The sequence below is a fragment of the Danaus plexippus genome, chromosome 4 (assembly GCF_018135715.1).
Source record: "Danaus plexippus chromosome 4, MEX_DaPlex, whole genome shotgun sequence".
NCBI lineage: Eukaryota > Metazoa > Arthropoda > Insecta > Lepidoptera > Nymphalidae > Danaus > Danaus plexippus.
Genome location: NC_083538.1, coordinates 299,213 through 318,718, shown reverse-complemented (window position 1 = coordinate 318,718; position 19,506 = coordinate 299,213).

Here is a 19,506-nt window from a genome sequence, read left to right as displayed (position 1 = left end):
TACACGAGATCTCTACAGTTTCGCAGTATTTTTTAAATATTTATTCTGCCTGGAGACTCGGAATTCGCTTTAAATTTATTATCGGAACATAAAAAAAAAAAAGAATATTACATTTTATTTTTTTAATTTAATTTTTTATAAGGGGTCTGACAATGTCTTGTTAATGATACATATTTATTGCAACTTATTATATATTTCTGTTCATGCCTATGTCTATGTGTGGGTATATATCAAATGAAATAAATCAAATTATAATGGTAAGACCAATGTAAGGACTGACAGTTAAAAGTACTATATGAGAATGTATGTATGTATATATGGTTTGTAACCCAATATTTATGTAGAATGCCTATTTCAAAAATTTATTTATCTAACGAATTGATTGTTTTTTAAGATTTCATTATATTTTTATGTTACAATGAAATATATTTTTTTATCAAAAAAGGGGAAATATACTCTTCCTAGCAATTTTGTAACAATCTCTTCATGGATTGTACTTAACTCTTAAGAATTCCTAGTCTTTTTTTAAATTCTAGTGTACAAGACCTTTTAAACCTTTTATTGCATAGCTTCTATCGCGAGCCTTGAGCGCGGAGACCGAATTCAGAAATTCCGTAGCGAAAATTTCTAACTCCTATCATCGAACGTCGTTTCAGTTTGGCAAACTTCGGCACGGTGTATGTGTGCGTGCGACTACACTATGAGGGCTAACTAGCTGCTAACTGCTCACGACTGATTCTATCTCTTTCACACACAACGCTAGGTGCTGTTTGTCTTCGTCCACGAGTAAGTTCAAGCCCGCAACTAGTTAGACCTTATCGTGTATGTATATGTATATATATATATATATATATATGGTGTTAAAATTATAAAAAAATAATTACGTGACATCACGTGTTATTAGACTTGCTGACGAGAAGCTTGTGATATAAATACAGTAGTGGCATCACACTAAAGAATACACATCCGAGCAATGAGCACTCGTCACTGACACGTATCATTATATTATTTTATTACGATTTTATTGAAATAGATAGCACAAGTTACGGCATCTCCAAAGAAAAAAAGAACAAAGAAAAAAAATACTGCATATATAAAATAAAAATATAATTATAATTGCATAAGTTGATAAAATGCTATGCAATAGCTTTACCGCGGCAGTCTCCGAGTGCCACACGTCTATTTTTAGTCAGTTTACGTCGGAAGGACATTTTAAATTATTTTACATTATCAAATTTTTTATAAATGTATATTATTTATTTGTTTGCTACGAAAGTGTGAGAAACAATACTTGATTTTTATAAATACCTGTTTTTCTATACAGTCAAATATTCTTAACTGAGAATTAGTTAGTTGTGACTGGACTGTTAGAGATGACTTGTTGAGATGAGTATTTTGAAATCATGGCCATAAGCCAGGTTTCTGTAGGAAAGGCTCTGCCCTGGTGGAGGTGCCGGCTGCAGCGGCGGAAAAGTTGCTACAGCTGGGCAGCCTGTCAGTCGGGTTGAGCCAAGTGCGGCTCTCGCATATGGAGGCACGACCCAAGCACTGTTTTAAGTGCTTGGGAACGGGGCACGTCGCGGCCGCGTGCCCTAGTCCAAAAGACCGCAGCGGTTTGTGCTACCGCTGCGGCAAGGAGGGCCACAAGTCCGCCCAGTGCTCCGCGTCACCGCGCTGCGCTGTGTGCGCTGACGCGAGCAAGGCGGCGGACCATGTGATGGGGGGTCATTCGTGCCGCCCCCCATCCACCCGTGGGAAACTCCCGGTCCAGCCACAAAGGGCGGGGGTTTCGAGGCGGGCGTCGGGAGCTGAGATGTCCGAATAATGGCCGGACATCTCAGTTTCCTGCAGGCCAACGGTAACCACTGCGCCGGGGCTCAGGACCTCTTCCTGCAGTCCATGGTGGAGTGGGCCGTTGACGTGGCGGTCATAGCGGAGCCGTACTATGTCCCTGCCCTACCTCATTGGGCGGGAGACACGGGCGGCTCCGTGGCGATCGTCACGCGGGCGGGCGCCGTGCCCCCCCTCGCAGTCAAGGCGAGGGGCCACGGGTATGTGGCGGCGGTTCGGGGGGAGATTGCCATAGTCGGGGTATATTTCTCCCCGAACCGCGACCTGCCGGCCTTCGAGAGTTTTCTCGACACTCTCGGACCGGTAGTAGGGCAGTTAGCGCCTCTCCAGGTTGTTGTGATGGGGGACCTCAACGCCAAGTCCACGGCGTGGGGAAGCCCTCTCACAACACCCAGAGGGAGGGAGCTGGAGGAATGGGCGTTAACTGCCGGGCTGTCCCTCCTCAACACGGGGACAGTCCAGACGTGCGTGCGACGGTCGGGAGGTTCAGTGGTGGACGTCTCTTTCGCCACTCCGACCATCGCACGCAGAGTGGAGGGATGGAGGGTTGAGGTAGGAGTGGAGACGCTTTCGGACCACCGCTACATACGGTTCGAAGTGTCTGCCACTCCTGCCGGTCGCCGGAGTCCAGCGTCGAGTTCCTCGTCGTCCCGGGAGAGAAGTCGGTTCCCGCGTTGGGCCCTGTCAAGGCTCAACCGGGAACTGGCTGAGGAAGCGGCCGTTGTCGGCCGCTGGAGTCTCCCGGGGAGTGCGGAGTTGGGGGTGGACGAGGGGGCTAGTCGCTTTGGGGACGTTCTCCATAACGTCTGCAGAGCGGCGATGCCCCCCATTGGACGTCGACCCCCGCGGGGTGCGGTGTACTGGTGGTCGGACCACATTTCCGACCTCCGGATCGCCTGCAACGGGGCCAGGAGGGCATACACCCGAGCAGGCGACGCCGCCCCCAGGACGAGGAGCGTGATGGCCGGCTGTACAGGGTCTACGTGGCGAAGAAGTTGATCCTGCAGCAGGCCATCTGCCGAGCCAAGGAGGCAGCCTGGCTGGAGCTGGTGGAGGGGCTCGATCGAGACCCCTGGGGCCGACCGTACAAGAGGGCGCGGAATAAAATCTGCGCCCAGTCGGCCCCCATCATGGAGGTGCTCCAGCCGGCTGTTCTGAGGGGGATCGTCGGGGAACTCTTCCCCGACGCCCCGGCGGGATTCACTCCCCCCAGGATGGCTTGGCAGACGCTGGAAGAGGGCGACCGCGTTCCGCCCACCGTCACGGAGTCTGAAATGGAGGCGATTCTGGCTCGCCTCCAGAGTAAGAAGAGCGCACCGGGTCCGGACGGGGTGCACGGGAGGGTTCTGGCCCTCTCCCTGGTGCACCTCGGAGGAGCCCTCAGGGAGCTGTTCGACCTCTGTCTCAGGTCCGGGCAGTTCCCGAGGGCCTGGAAGGAAGGCCGGCTATGCCTACTTCCGAAAGGCAGCCGGCCTCTGGACTCGGCTTCGGCGGTGCGACCGGTGGTTATGCTGAACGAGGCGGGAAGGCTTTTGAGAAGATTATAGCCACCCGTCTCGTTCGGCACCTGGAGGAAGGCTCGGGACCGGGACTTTCAGAGTCCCAGTTCGGGTTCCGAGCCCACCGGTCGACCGTCGATGCTCTCAAACGCCTGAGGGCGGTGACGGAAGAGGCGGAACGCAGAGGAGAGGTAGTGTTGGCTGTGTCGCTGGACATCGCCAACGCCTTCAACAGCCTCCCACACAGTGCGATACAGGCGGCACTCGAATACTTCGGAGTGCCCCTATATCTGAGGAGGCTGTTAGGCAGCTACCTCTCCCAGAGGAGGGTGGCAGTCGAGAACCGGAGGGGGTCCATAGAGTCGTGGACAGTCGACAACGGCGTTCCACAGGGTTCGGTACTGGGACCTGTTCTGTGGAACGTCGGGTATGACTGGGTCCTGCGGAGTCGCCTCCTCCCCGGGATGGGTGTCATTTGCTATGCAGATGACACCCTCGTCTTATCCCGGGGACGAAGCTACAAGGAGGCGGCGCGGCTGGCCGAGGTCGGTACTGATCTCGTGGTCAGCCGCATAGAAAGGTTGGGGCTTCGGGTCAGAATCGACAAGACCGAAGCCCTCCTCTTCCGCGGGACTGGGCGGAAAGGACCCCCGCCGGGTGCCACCCTTCTCATAGGAGGAGGGAGGGTCAGGGTGAGCCCGACCATGAAATATCTGGGGCTCACCCTTGACGGAGGGTGGACCTTCGTGCCCCATTTCAGGGAGTTGGGGCAGAGGTAATGAGGACGGCAGGTACGCTGGGAAAATTCCTCCCGAACCTCGGAGGACCCAGCGCAGCTTGCAGGCGGCTATACTCTGGGGTCTGTCGGAGTATAGCCACGTACGGTGCTCCCGTTTGGGCTGATCGACCGATGAGCCGCGGGGTCAAGGCCCTACTGCGCTCGGCGCAAAGGGCACCCGCGGTGAGGGTGATTAGGGGGTACCGTACGGTCTCCTGGGCCGCAGCGACGGCTCTTGCTGGCGATCCGCCCTGGGATCTGGTGGCGTCGGTTCTCGCCGAGGTGTTCTCTTACGTCTCGGGTAGGAGGGCTCTCGGAGAGAACCCTTCGTCAGAGGAGATCCGGGCGGTTCGCCGGCAGGGGGAGTCGCGCCTTATGCGGGAGTGGGGGGAGGACCTGGCGGGCCAGCCGTACGGTAAACGTACAACGGCTGCGCTCCGTCCGGTCCTAGAGCGTTGGATGAGGCGGAAACGCAAACCCCTTACTTTCCGTCTGACGCAGGTTTTCACCGGGCACGGCTGCTTCGGTGACTACTTGTGTCGGGTGGCCAGGAGAGAGCCGGGAGGAGGCTGCCATGAGTGCGGCGCTGCGGTGGACTCAGCCCAGCACACCCTCGAGGTGTGCCCGAGATGGGCTGCGCAGCGCCAAGACCTTGTGGCGGCGCTCGGCGGAGTGGGCTTGTCGCTTTCGAGTGTCGCGGAGAAGATGCTTGAGAGTGACAGGTCCTGGATGGCGGTGTCCTCCTTCTGTGAGACGGTCATGTCCACGAAGGAGGCATCTGAGCGGGAACGGGAGGTTGCGGCTGATGCACCCTCCCTCCGCAGACGACGGACGGGGGCGCGCCGGGGGCGATATCAACGCCTCCTCCAATAGCGCCCCTGCGCCCCGGGCTGGGGTCGGGCTGGTAACCCGGCTCCTGTGAAAGCCCGGCGTCGTCGGGGCGGTCCTAATTGCCGGGATCACCCCCTTTCTCCGAGGGAGTAAGTCCGGTCTTTGCCAGGACCGGCCAGTCGCTGGTGTGCCCTGTCGCTGACAGATCCGGGGTGCACCAACATAGCGGCCGATGGCTTTCGCAGTGGTTTTAGTGAGTAGGGACCTGCCCAGGTCGAGTCTCACACATCCTCTCCGGCCCCACCAAGGCCGGTGAGACGGCTCGTAAAAAGAGTTTCCCTGCGTCATCAAAAAAAAAAAAAAAAAAAGGTTTCTGTAGGAAACTTTACATGGAATTATTTATATATATTTTTTTTATATATTATATGTATATATTACTCCTTCCTTACTTACTTCCATTGTATTTAACTTTTATTTACTTGTTTGTTTCCTCTTGTTCATTAGGATTTCTCAGCACTTTCAAATGCTAATGTCATTAAATTATAGTTTGTTTCTTTAAAACTATTTGTACGCTATTAAAATTCCTAAAACCTTAAATTAAAAGAAGAAAAATGTTTAACTTTAAACACATCATTTTATTTTATGAAGATTTTCAATATCTTACAATTATAATTCCGTGTAGAAGACTATAAGTTAAATCATTTTTCTTGTTCCGATTATTGAAAGAAAATGTAAAAAAAAAAGTTTTTTAAACTTCTTAGGAATACATTTTGTAACTACATATTATGTATACCTTAAAAGCCTCCTTTATTTATATTGAACATTAGCCACAGTGGGCCGTCCTAATAATTAAACCAGAATACTTAAATTTGATCTTCTAGTATGCAACGCTATCAAGAACGTGACTCCCATACTATGATACATTAATCTGTAGTGAGATCAATATACTTTTTTTTTTATTTTACATAAAAATCTCGTATCAAATCGTAGCACAGTACTCTGGAGCTTTATGAATACCTGGTACATTATATTATGAAATAAACCTGACTTGAACTATGTTTTGTTTTGTTTTAAAAAGAACGAGAAAATTAATCCAAAACAATAATGATTAATTAAATGTATAAGAGGCAGAAAAACAGAATTAAAAAAATATATTTTATTGTTATTCTAAATAAATAAATCAGAAAAATAATAATAATTTATTTATTAATTAATGTTCATCAAAGCGATAGATTTTTTCGGTTAGTTTCAGGCGAATCAGCAAAAAGGAGTTATTCCCAAATCTAGTAGTTAAGAAAGTGGAGACTCGAAATAGACTTCACAAACTAAAGGCATTTGTCTAAAAATAATATCGTTATTTCCCAGCTTTGCAAGTTAAAAAGATTTTTTTTATTTCTCGTAGCTCCAACGCTACTCATATCACCTTACCAGGAGAACATAGATCTTTGCGGGTGATTTTACACTATAGATTGAAAAAAAACCGATATGGGACAGATGAGTTTTATTAAATTGATATCTTTTTTTTTTTTTGGGGTCGGGTTGGAAAATATTAAGTGATGAAATACATGTGTATTTCATCACTTTATTACATGATTGTAGATTAGGGTAGGTTAATTCGACGATCCCCGGGGGCTGTCAACTTGTCATGGTGGGGGGCTTGAGTGCTCCAGTGATCCCCAGGGCTTTACCGGCAGGTATGTACTACCATACCGGACGGGTCTGGGGTGAGGGGTCAGACTAAGAGCGACACAAGCGGTGTCTAAATACATAGTTTCACTGCTATATTTCTAAAAATGACAATTTTCCATACGAACATTCATCACCTGTTTTTACCCCAATTTTCGCTATAAAAAGTAGCCTATGTTCTTTCATTCCTAATAAAGTGTCTAAATACAAAGTTTCACTGTTATATCTTCAAAATGACGATTTTCCATACGAAAAGTCATCCCCTCTTTTTACCCATTCCCCCATTTTTTGCGATAAATACCAAATTTCATCAAAATCGGTTCACTGGTTTAGGCGTGAAAGCGTAACAGACAGACAGACAGAGTTACTATCGCATTTATAATATAATAATAATAATAATAATAACAGCAATAATAATAATAAAATATTAGTATATTTTTTTTTTTTTTTTTTTGTTTCGGGTTGGAAAATCCTCATGGAGCCCCGTCGCCCTCGGGGAAGGGCGAAGGGGACTGTCAGACTCTTACTGACTAAAAACCAACCCGTGTTCCTCATGTACCCGTATGTCAAAGGGGAGGGTATCGCCAAAGCATTCGTCGCCACCCCCCGACAAGTATTGACCCACCAGATGGTCAGGTGGGCCCCGTCAGCCGCTCTGCGGCCGTCACCCGGCCACAGGACTCAACTATGAGGCGCGCGCGGGACACACGCCGCCGCCTCGAAGCCTGCAACTGTTCGGACGACACGATGCCCCGAATCTGTCGTCCACAGGCCGCGCTCTACGGTGGCCGGAATTCGGTCACCCTTCGGCGCCCAATGCGTCTGCTGCGGGAGGGGAGAGAGAAGGCAGCCTCTCTCTCTCTTTCCGCCGCCTCCTTTGCGAGCATCACAGCCTCGCAAAAGGTGGCGACGGCACACCACCCTGACTCGCTCCCTACCATAGCAGACACTACAGTCGGAAGCGAGAGATTTCCCGCATCACCTATAGCCGCGACCAAGTCACGGCGCTGCTCGGCCCAAGCTGGGCACTCCGCCAACGTATGCAGCGCCGTATCATTGCGGCCGTCACCACAATGGTGGCACTGGGACGTCTGCTCCCGGCCTATACGACAAAGGTACTTCCCGAAACATCCGTGTCCGGTGAGTACCTGCGTCAGCCGGAAGCTGAGGGCGCCGTGGCTCCTATTGAGCCACCTCTCGAGAACAGGCCTTACCGCCGCTACAGCGGCGTGACCGGCCGTGGGTTGCGCTAAGCGCGTCTGCCACTCTGCCACTAGGACCTGGCGGAGCTCCGCCCTCCGTGCTTCAATCTGTCGAGGCATCAGGCGTTCGCCTCGCTCGACCGCCTCTACGCGCCACCAATAGAGCGACGTGAGGAGCTTTGCTTCGAGGTCCCAGGGGGGGATCCGGCTAGGAGGCTCGCTGCCTCAAAGGAGGTTGTACGGTACCCTCTTATGACCCTAATAGCCATCACGCGCTGCGGCCTTCGCAGCGCAGCGACGTTGCGGGCCGTCAGGGCCTCTGCCCACACGGGCGCAGCGTATAGAGCCATCGACCGTAAGACCCCCATGTAGAGTCTCCGGCATGAGCATTCGGGCCCCCCCAGGTTGGGCAGCAAGCGCGAGAGTGCAGAAGCGGTGACCAACAACCTAGGGGCAAGCCGTGTAAAGTGCGGCCCGAAGTTCCACCGACTATCGAGGATTAGTCCAAGGTACTTCATTGTCGACTCGACAGCGATGGAGACTCCGCCCACTGTGATGCTGGACCTCGAAGGCGTCTTCATCCTTGGCCCATGGAAACAGATGGCCTCAGACTTGTGCAATGCCACCTCTAAGCCCAGCCGCCGTATTCTTCCCACGACATGCGCGACACCAGCAGTTGCACGTATGGCCGCTTGACGGTACGACTTTCCACGCGCTGTAACTAGCGTATCGTCGGCATAACAAATGACGCCGACACCGTGAAGAAGCGCACCGCGTAGAGCCCAGTCGTACCCTACATTCCACAGTAGCGGCCCCAACACCGAACCCTGCGGAACGCCGCACGTCGTCTCTCGCCGACCCCATTCTTCTCGACCCGGGTACACCACAGATCGTTCTGACAAATATGCCTCGACAATGCGTTGTAGGTAACGCGGCACCGCATGGTACCGCAGTGCCTCTCGTATGGTGTTCCAGGGCAAAGTGTTAAAAGCATTGGCGATGTCGAGCGACACCGCCATGACCACCTCACCTCGAGCGACTGCCTCCTCCGTGAGGGTCTTCACGCGCATGATCGCATCCACTGTGGAGCGCCCCTGGCGAAAACCATATTGGTTGTCCGCCAAATCCGGTCCCACCCTTGTCATGTGCTGGACGAGGCGACTGGCGATGATTCGCTCAAAGATCTTAAACACTTCATCCAGCAACACGATTGGCCTATACGCAGATGGTGAGTCTGCGGGGCGCCCCTCCTTTTTAAGTAGGACCAGTTTTCCTGTCTTCCACCGGATGGGAAACTGGCCCCGCTCCAAACATGCGGTTAAGAGCCTCGCTAGACGGGGCCCGAGAGCCTTCATGACTAGGACCCAAACACGGCCTGGAATGCCGTCGGGTCCTGGGGCGGTGTTCCTGATGCGGGACACCACCATTCTCAACTCTACCCGGGTCACTTCGGGCACGTCATGCTCAATACCATCTTCCGCGTCGGGCAGATTGTGAGGTGAAACCATAACCGGTGGTGTGTGTTCTGGTCTCGACGGAAACAACGCACAAATCACCTCCTCCAGAAGCTGTGGTTGGAGACTTCTGGACAATGGGGGAGCCCATCGACGCAACTTGCCCCGTACCATGAGGTAGGGGCGTCCCCACGGATCTCGATCCAGAGTCTCCAACAGCACTTTGTTGGCCTGGGTCTTTGCCTGGACAATGGCTAGCTGAAGGGCTTTCTTCGCCTCTCTATAGCGGTTGTATAGTTCCGCCTCTTCCTGTTCTGCCGTCGCTGTAAAGGGACCACGGCGTCTTCTTCTTCGGAACCTCACGTACCGACGTCTTACCTGCGTACAAGCGATGCGCACCTGGCAATCGACTGCGACCACCAGTACACTTGACGCCTGGATGGTAAAGGCCGAACTCGGGGCATACCAGCGTCGCAGATATGCGACATGCTCTCCCGGAACCAAAAAAAAAAAAAAAAATTAGTATATAGTAAAATAGTATATAGTATATAGTATATAGTATATAGTATATAGTATATAGTATATAGTATATAGTATATAGTATGGATTTAATTTTTTATTTTTTATTTTTTAATCATACATGAAGTATGAAATATTTAATGAGTAAATAAGAGATGGTTTTTTATCTCTGCCTTTACTTTATAAAACTACCTGTCTATCTTTACTTTTATTTACTTTTTACTGGATAATGCACGTTCCTTTAAAAAATAAGTTTAAATTTAGAAACAAATTGTGAACCGTAGTTTCAAGTCACGTTTATTGCGTATTATGAAGTACCAGGTGTTCATAAAGTTACAGAATACTATTACACAATTTGCTACGGGGATGCTACGAAAACCCAGAGAATTGGTTCTACGATAAACAGACAAATATGCATTTCAAAGGGTTAATAGTGCAGACGTTGTGACAAACATGCATGCACGAACTAAGGCGAAACTATATTTTAGTGTCGGCTATCATGAAGAAAGGAATTCCCGTTTTCAAAATTAAATCAAACTAAGATATCTAAAATCAGAAAGCATAAAGGGCAATTGTATCAGGGTTACTGAAAACTAATGTAAAAAACAGTTTTTTTTCTTCTGAGATTTTCTTAGACATACATTTTGTAACAATGTATTTTGTCAATCTTAAAAGTCTGCCTTACATACATATCTTGAAAACTAAGAGCAGTGGGTAGTCGTATCAGTATTGTATACAAATCAGAATACTTAAGTCTGTTCTCCTAGTATGCAACGTTATCAAAACGTGAGTCCCATATTATGTATTTATACGTAACTGTAGTCAGGTCAATAAAGTTTTACTTTTCACAGCAATCATGAAACATATTGTACAACTCCTTCAGACTTATGAAGTCCTGGTTCCCGCACTATGAAACAAACGTGACCAATTTTCGAAGTTCTGGTGATTCCTTTGTAGCAAGCAACCATGATCAATTGACAGACGAGATGAAAATGAAATCATATACATATTTTCTAATCAGAAAATACATATATGTCGAAGTACGGTCCAGGCCGTGGTTTTTAAAAAGAGTGACGCCAGCATAACTGACGTCATCAATGACTTTATTCTTAATTGTAGACCAACATTGTTGTGACTACACTTACACAGGTGGCTACGCAGGTGGTTATGCGGCTAACACCTGATTATTTCAACTACCCACAATTATTAGTTTTTTGAATAATAAGAACTACGCCGTTATATATGTTTTTTTTTTCAGTAAATTTTAGTCAAAATTGATTAAGTGTATATTTCGAAGTAGAGAGACGAAAGTGGCTGTACGAACTTAGTGCCTTATCATTTATAGAAAAAGAAATGCCCGCTTCGAAAGTAAATTTTTTTTTACTGGTCTCGTACCGCAACTCATAACATCGTACCAGGGAAACATAAATCTATGAAGGTGATGTTTCACTATGAATTGAGAGTGAAATTTGTGCTATATGAACATATTGGGACGGACGTGTGTTTTAAATATTTCATATCAATATATATTGATATTTATTTGTTTGTGGGTGTTCGTGTGTCATGGCCTAATTTACATTAATAAGAGCTTATTTATTTATTAATTTTTTCCCGTTATTCTTATGAATATAATTTTGTTCTTGTGATATATAAGTTTCTTTTGCGAGTTCCTGAAATCTTGCATTATGGAAGTGAATTTTGCTTTCATAAAATAATTTGCATTATTTTCAAGTTCGTAGAGCAGTGGACCATCGTCGTTCCGTATTGCATACAAAACATGATTCCTGAATTAATGTTCATCTGTAATACAAGGTTATAAGGTCAGGGTATATAAAACTATCAAGGTGATCTTTCTCCGCTTTAATCTCATCCTTATGTTTGCCCGTTGTTAATTTTTTTTGGGTAATTTTAAGTGTTGCATTGCATAGCATTGCAAAGATTTCAAGTTTTGTAGAAAAAAAGGATAAGAGATCATAAATTATTAAAATTAATTTAGAGTCATCTTAGAGTCTCAGAATTCCAAAGCACCGAGAGAATTTTTTCAGCTTTGTCTAAAAAAGCCTGATTATAAATATAAATTATAAATACGTACACATTTACATACATATATACTTATATATTAATATTATACATAATATCTCTACAAAATATTTGAAGCGTAGTAGTACTCTTTTCCTTTAGTGACTTTACTAGTGCCCTTATTACTAAAATAAACGTGAGTACCTAATAATATCTTGCATTCACATTCATAGACGATTCACGACGAGCATTTTTTTTATATTCTCAAGGTATTTTTTTTTTATTTTGTAAACCTTGATCAGAAAGGAATTTTATACAAAAATAACAAATCGGACCATACTTTCTACAAAAAGAATTAATCCAGAAAAATTTCAATGTAATTTTCAAACTGTCTGTTTAATGCAGAGATGATTCTCAATAAAAATAATTAATCAATCTAGAAAAGAAAAGTCGATGGATCTCCTTCACAAAGCTGATTTTGATTTATTGATTGATTTCATAACACCGCCACAACTCACTAACTAACTCACTAACATCTTACCAGGAGAACATAAAACCAAGCCGATGATGTTTCACGGGAAGATAAAAGTGAAACTTTTCATTCATATGTATTTATTACACATTAAACTTATGTTTGTGGGTCGGTCATTATTATGTTTCTGTGAGCTTGTGCTGACTGGCATTATCGATTTTTCATCCTATTGCTTTTAAAATGTAGTGATTCACAGCGATACGCTAGTCACAATCAGCTGACTCTCACTGCTATGGAATGTCTGCCTCCATCTGCCCCTAGAAGATTGAGGTCATAATTAAAAGAAAAAAAAACAAATATTTACAATTATCTCTACTTGTACTATGTATCAGTCTAACATCGTATTTGCCATAAAACTTAATAAATACTCCATTGCATAGTAATTTCATAAAAAAAATAAATTCAAACAAGAAAATTCAAATTTTCGAGAAAAAGAAACAAAAAATTCAAAGAAAGTTTTCTGAACCATTGCCTCTCAATTTATGTTCTCCTGGTTGACAGTGTTATGAACAACGTGACTGTTACGTTCTGTTACCTAACTCGAAACATCTTACCAGGAGAACATAAAACTGTGTAGTTAGTTCTATAGTGTGCTTTTGCTACGAAATACTCGTGTCTTATGATTTCCTGGTTTCCCATCCGCTGAGATAAACGTGACTGACTGTGGCTTGTTTGTTTGTTTGTTTGTTTGTTTGCTTGCTTGTTTCGTTTGCACAACAAACTACGTGAAGTTTGTTACGTACGCGCTACATATTATAAAATAAATGAACATTGCCGGGGCAACATCGTTGTATGGATAAGATATCATATAACAAGTAACGCCGCTGACTCCGCGGAACGAACACCAAGCCGTGTGAACCAGAAGATTCCTGATACCAAACAAGCTATGGAATGGGATTGCTATCCTAACATCGGGGCAATCATGTAGTCTTAGGTATAGGTTATAAGTTTTAATATGTAATTTTTATTATAATATACATATAAGTAAGTTTCGTAGTTTTCCTGGAACCTCCGGTTGCCACCTTATATAATTAGTTAATTCTTTACTTGGTGACTGGGGAGTTGGTTTAAAGCGTTAAATAAACCGTTTTGAAATTTTGTGAGTAACTTTATTTTATCAATTTAAACTACTTACTTTTTTTAAAATAATACTGTGGAATATTTGATTATTTCATAATAGAAGGCAAATTTCGTCTCAACTTCCATATTAAATAAATAATAAATTAATGAGAAAATATTATCTCCTTGAAAATCATCTGCTCACAGACATTGCATTTAAATGAGGGCTTGCGAAAAAAAATTGTCTCAAGTATCATGAAGAAAAGGAATTCCCGTATTCCCGTATAATTAACTCAAAAAAAGGGTGAATAAGACCGAATGACAAACTCCAAAATTCTGTTTACCACGAGACTTCACATTGGCTCCTTTCTATAAATAAAATGATCGTTTTAAATCTTTAAAGACTTACTAAATAATTCTTTAAAAATTTTAAGGATATTTTCACTATAATATTGTTTAACAAAGTTTTCTAAGTAGATCTTAATCCAACAAATGACAACTAAAGGATGTGCAGTCTTGTCAATTTGCAGCTATTATAAGTTTCGAATTACTTGTGGTATTAGAAATCGGTGGCGGGAATAGGGGTTGTTTTATTTCAACAAAATTATATTCATTTATACGTTGAAGCAATCGCATGAAAAGCTTCTTAAAAGCGATATCACATGGCATAAAGGGCAATTGTACCAAGCGTGGTGGTTTCAGTGTGGTCATAATTTTATATTTCTTCACAACTGGAAAAATACATATGTGAATATACTTATATATATGTTCTCTTTGTTTTTGTAGTATTCTCGTACCACTCTCGTAGCATTGTGCCTTAAGATTATGAATACCTAGAACTTCATTTTATGAAATAAAGTTTGTTTCTTCGTAGTTTTTTTTTCTTATGAAACGAATAAAACAAAGAAAAAATATATATTTTTAAAATTTTAAAAACTATAAATATACTTTTATATATAACAAAACATGTATATGAATGATAAATAATAAAAATAAATCAAAAGGGTTATACGTAGAAAAAGTGAATTGTTTGAAATATACATACACAGATTACTTTCAACTAAAGCAGAAAGAAGCTTGTTTCAATAGTTATTCTGTCTGGTGACTCTGAGTTCCCACTGAATTTACTATCGGAACATAAACAGAACAAGGATATTCTATTATTTCTTTTCTTTCGGTTTAAGGAGTTTGACAATGCGTAAATTTTAATGATATGAAGTGTACATTGAAGTTGTACGAGTACATATTCTTATGAATTCTTAGATTTCGAAGCGTCCTCGTATCAATTGATACCATAGTACTTTACCTTTATAAAACTGCATGGTGCTCCTTACTAAAGGTAGTCTGTTAAAGTAATCGTAAAACAAGTCACGTTTCTACATCGCGGTATCAGTTAACACAGAATGTCTGGAGGTGTTTTAGTTCATATTGCACATAAATGTAATAAATAAATAATAATAAATATTATAATACTAAATATAAATATTATAATATATTGTAATACTAAATATTGTACTAAATTCCTAAATATTAAACAGTCTCAAAATACTAGCTATAGGTTGTATTCGCAAATTTTTGTAGATCTCCGAAATGGATCTGATAAACACGTCTTATTATGAACTAAACGTGAATATTGGCTTCGAGATTGCCATGACAGCGTCGTGACGCCACGAGAGCGACTTAATGCTTTTCCTAGTATAGACTCTATAGTTACTTTATTGAGTAACTAGCTTTTGCCCGCGACTTCGTTCGCGTGGACTTCGGGTGTCTCCGCAGCCCGTTGAGATGCTAGATACTCAGCATGCTGTCGACGTCGATCCTGGGACTGTTCGGGTGTCTCAGAAGCCCGTTGAGATGCTAGATACTCAGCATGCTGTCGACGTCTATCTTGGGACTGCTCTGGTGTCTCAGCAGCTCTTTGAGCTGCCTCACGCTCTGCTTGTTTAAGCCTTCGCAGTTCGGCTTGTGGAAACGTCGCGTTAAGTCTAGCTACTTTCATAGTTCGAGCTTTATTAGAGCTTTGGGAAAGATTAGACTTACGCTTTCGCGGCATAATTCTTAAGTACGTGTTGTTTCTATACTTCCAAAAAATACAGTACGGTAGTTATTGTTATGATTGTACTTTAATGCAATCCTTGCCTATTTAATTAACCTATCTATATAGTAATTCAATTATCAATGAAGTAATTCGTTATATAATTAACCTATTTATATAATTTGTTATAATTAACTGTAAGTAACCTATCTATATAGTAATTGAATTATCAATGAAGTAATTCGTTATATAATTAACCTATTTATATAATTTGTTATAATTAACTGTAAGTAACCTATCTATATAGTAATTGAATTATCAATGAAGTAATTCGTTATATAATTAACCTATTTATATAATTTGTTATAATTAACTGTAAGTAACCTATCTATATAGAAATTGAATTATCAATGAAGTAATTCGTTTTATAATTAACCTATTTATATAATTTGTTATAATTAACTGTAAGTAACCTATCTATATAGTAATTGAATTATCAATGAAGTAATTCGTTATATAATTAACATATTTATATAATTTGTTATAATTAACTGTAAGTAACCTATCTATATAGTAATTGAATTATCAATGAAGTAATTCGTTATATAATTAACCTATTTATATAATTTGTTATAATTAACTGTAAGTAACCTATATATATAGTAATTGAATTATCAATGAAGTAATTCGTTATATAATTAACCTATTTATATAATTTGTTATAATTAACTGTAAGTAACCTATCTATATAGTAATTGAATTATCAATGAAGTAATTCGTTATATAATTAACCTATTTATATAATTTGTTATAATTAACTGTAAGTAACCTATCTATATAGTAATTGAATTATCAATGAAGTAATTCGTTATATAATTAACCTATTTATATAATTTGTTATAATTAACTGTAAGTAACCTATCTATATAGTAATTGAATCATCAATGAAGTAATTCGTAAAAATGAAGTATCTTTTTGTACGTGTAACTCCTAACCAAAAAGAAACCTGGCAATAACTAACCTTAGGCCTATATTACTTAAAGTAGGCGACCATACGTTTTTATCAAATCGCTAGTGCCTTGAAAATTCGCAAAACGGACACAACCGTCAACGACGTCTGCCCTCACGCGTCTGCCCGCGTTCGGGTCGCGCACTCAGCGATGAGCCACTTCTTCCCCACCGCACCTACCCCGCTCCCCCCACGCCCCTTTCGCCTGGCGCCGCTGCCGGTATTTATCACCGAAACGGTATTTATCGCCGAAATTGCTATGACTCTGCATTTTAAATCTGTGATATCTTCGAAAATATTTATTTATTTTACATGCTGTAAAAAGCCATATTGATCTTTATTAAATACACAATGTATTTAAGATACTTAATTGGATAAGGATTAATACTGTATTGCTTAAAATCGCTTCGTAAATAAGCCATTATTTCTCGTACAAAGTAAAGGATAAAAAATGGTTATTGTGGGTTATTCCTAAGAGATAAACATATACCATCACGGACATTTTTGTAGATCTTTTTAAGTTGTACAATACTGTAGTAAATTGTTTTGATCTATCTTGTAGGATTCAGTCAGCGTTTGCAATGTAAGCGCAAAAAATTTGTTTTTTTTACGACCTCACATTAAAAACCTCAAAAATTTTAGCCTATGTGTTATTCTGATGTATAAGCTATATTGTGGTAAAGTTTCATTCAAATCCATTCAGTAGTTTTTACGTGAAAGAGTAACAAACATCCATACATCCATACTTACAAACTTTCGCCTTTATAATAGTAGTAGGATTGGCCCCATGTTGTAAAGAAAAAAAAATAAATTCAAATAATTTAATCTAGTAAAATTTTGATATGGTTTTGAAAGCGTTTTTGGGTTTTGGTTTCTGAAAGTCATTTCAAACAAGTTAATGATGTCAGTAGCAGAAAATTTGTAATAAAATAATTTCAAAATAAAATCAACTATTTAATCATTTATATTTTGCATTGTATTTCGAGTCTTCAATCCAAATCCTTTCACTCAATTAATATTCACGTCTTAAAAACTACTCTTTCCAAATATAACTCAAAACTTGTCCGACGTTGATAAATTTGTTAATTTGTAATTTTTTTAATCATACATAAAGTATGAAAATATTTAACACCTAAATAAGATTCGGTTTTTTATCTTTATAAAACCACCTGTCTTTCTTTACCCATATTTACATTTTGCTGGATGATGCACGTTCCTTTTAAAACAAGTTAAAATTTAAAAACAAAATGTGAAACGTAGTTTCAAGTCACGTTTATTTCGTAATATGAAGTACCAGGTGTTCATAAAGCCACAGAATACTACGATACAATTTGCTACGAGGATACTACCAAAATAAGAGAAGTGGAATAAATATACAAATATGCATTTCAAAGGGATATGTGACTAGATTTAACATTTTTCTAAACTATAATCTCTTAATTTATGTTCTTCTTTCTAGACTAGAGACTATTACGTAACTCAAAACATCTTATCAGGAGAACATAAAACTGTGTAGTTCTTATAAATGCGCTTTTGCTACGAAATATGTGATGAAGACTTCTATTTCCCTGTTTCCCATCCAATGAGATAATCGCGACTGGCGTTATTCCTTCTTGTGGCAAACATGCATGCACGAACTAACGCGAAAATATATTTTAGTGTCGGCTATCATGAAGACAGGAATTCCCGTATTCAAAATTAAATCAAACCAAGATATCTAAAATCAGATTGCATAAAGGGCAATTGTGTCAAGCTTGGTGTCAGTTTGATCATCATTTTATGATTTTTTCCACTACTAAAGCTCTAAAAATACTTATATGTACATATGTTATACTTATCGTGTTTTCAAAGCTCTGTTTGTTTTGGTAGCATCCTCATAGCAGATCGTAGCATATTGCTTTAGCATATGCTGCTATTCATGAGAATACCTGGAACTTCATTTTATGAAATCCGTGTGACCTCTACAAGTTCTTCGTGATGTTTTTTTATACTTTAAGTAAGAACTTGTAGAGGTCACATATATTTCATAATATGAAGTACCAGGTATTCTCATGAATAAAGAAAGAAAAGAAAAAGAAGTTTTTACTCCAAAAATAAATCAACAAAAAACCACTTTTACATAAAAAAAATATGTATGATAAAAAGAAAAAGAAATAAAAAAATAAAAATTAAAAGTGAATTGATCAAAATATACACATAACTTTCAACTAAACAGAAAGAAGACTGTTAGGATTGTAATTAAGTTTGGAGCTTCTGTTCATTTTGAATTTAATATAGGAACATACAAAACAAGAGAATATTTTATTGTTTCTATTTTATTTGTTTATATGGGGTTTGAAAATGTGTAATTGTTAACGACGCGTATTTATTGCAACTTATTACGTATGCATGTGCATACCTATGTCTAATACACTGTTCTCAGTAAACTCGTCATAGATTGCACTTGACTATTATGAATTCCTGTCTCCTGTATGTGAAATACACGAGACTAATTTAGCCTAAAACATCGAGACAGACAAGTGAAGTTTCCTTACTGACTTACTGAAAGCTAATGTAAAAAATATTTTTTTTTTCAATCTTAAAAGTCTGCCTTACATACATATCTTGAAAACTAAGAGCAGTGGGTGGTCGTATCAGTATTGTATACAAATCAGAATACTTAAGTTTGTTCTCCTAGTATGCAACGCTATCAAAAACGTGAACCCCTACTATGTATTTATACGTAACTGTAGTAAGGTCAATAAAGTTTTACTTTTCACAGCAATCTTGAAAAATATTGTACTACTCCTTCAGACTTATGAAGTCATGGTTCCCGTACTATGAAACAAACGTGACCAATCTTCGAAGTTCTGGTTGGTTCCTTTGCAACCATGATCAATTGATAGACGAGATGAAAATGAAATCATTCATATACATGTTTTCTAATCAGAAAATAAATAATAAAATATTTAATTAATTAATATAATATTAATTGATTTAGATTATAACACTAGTTTACAAAATTTAACTTTTTGATTGTTGCCGCGAATTTT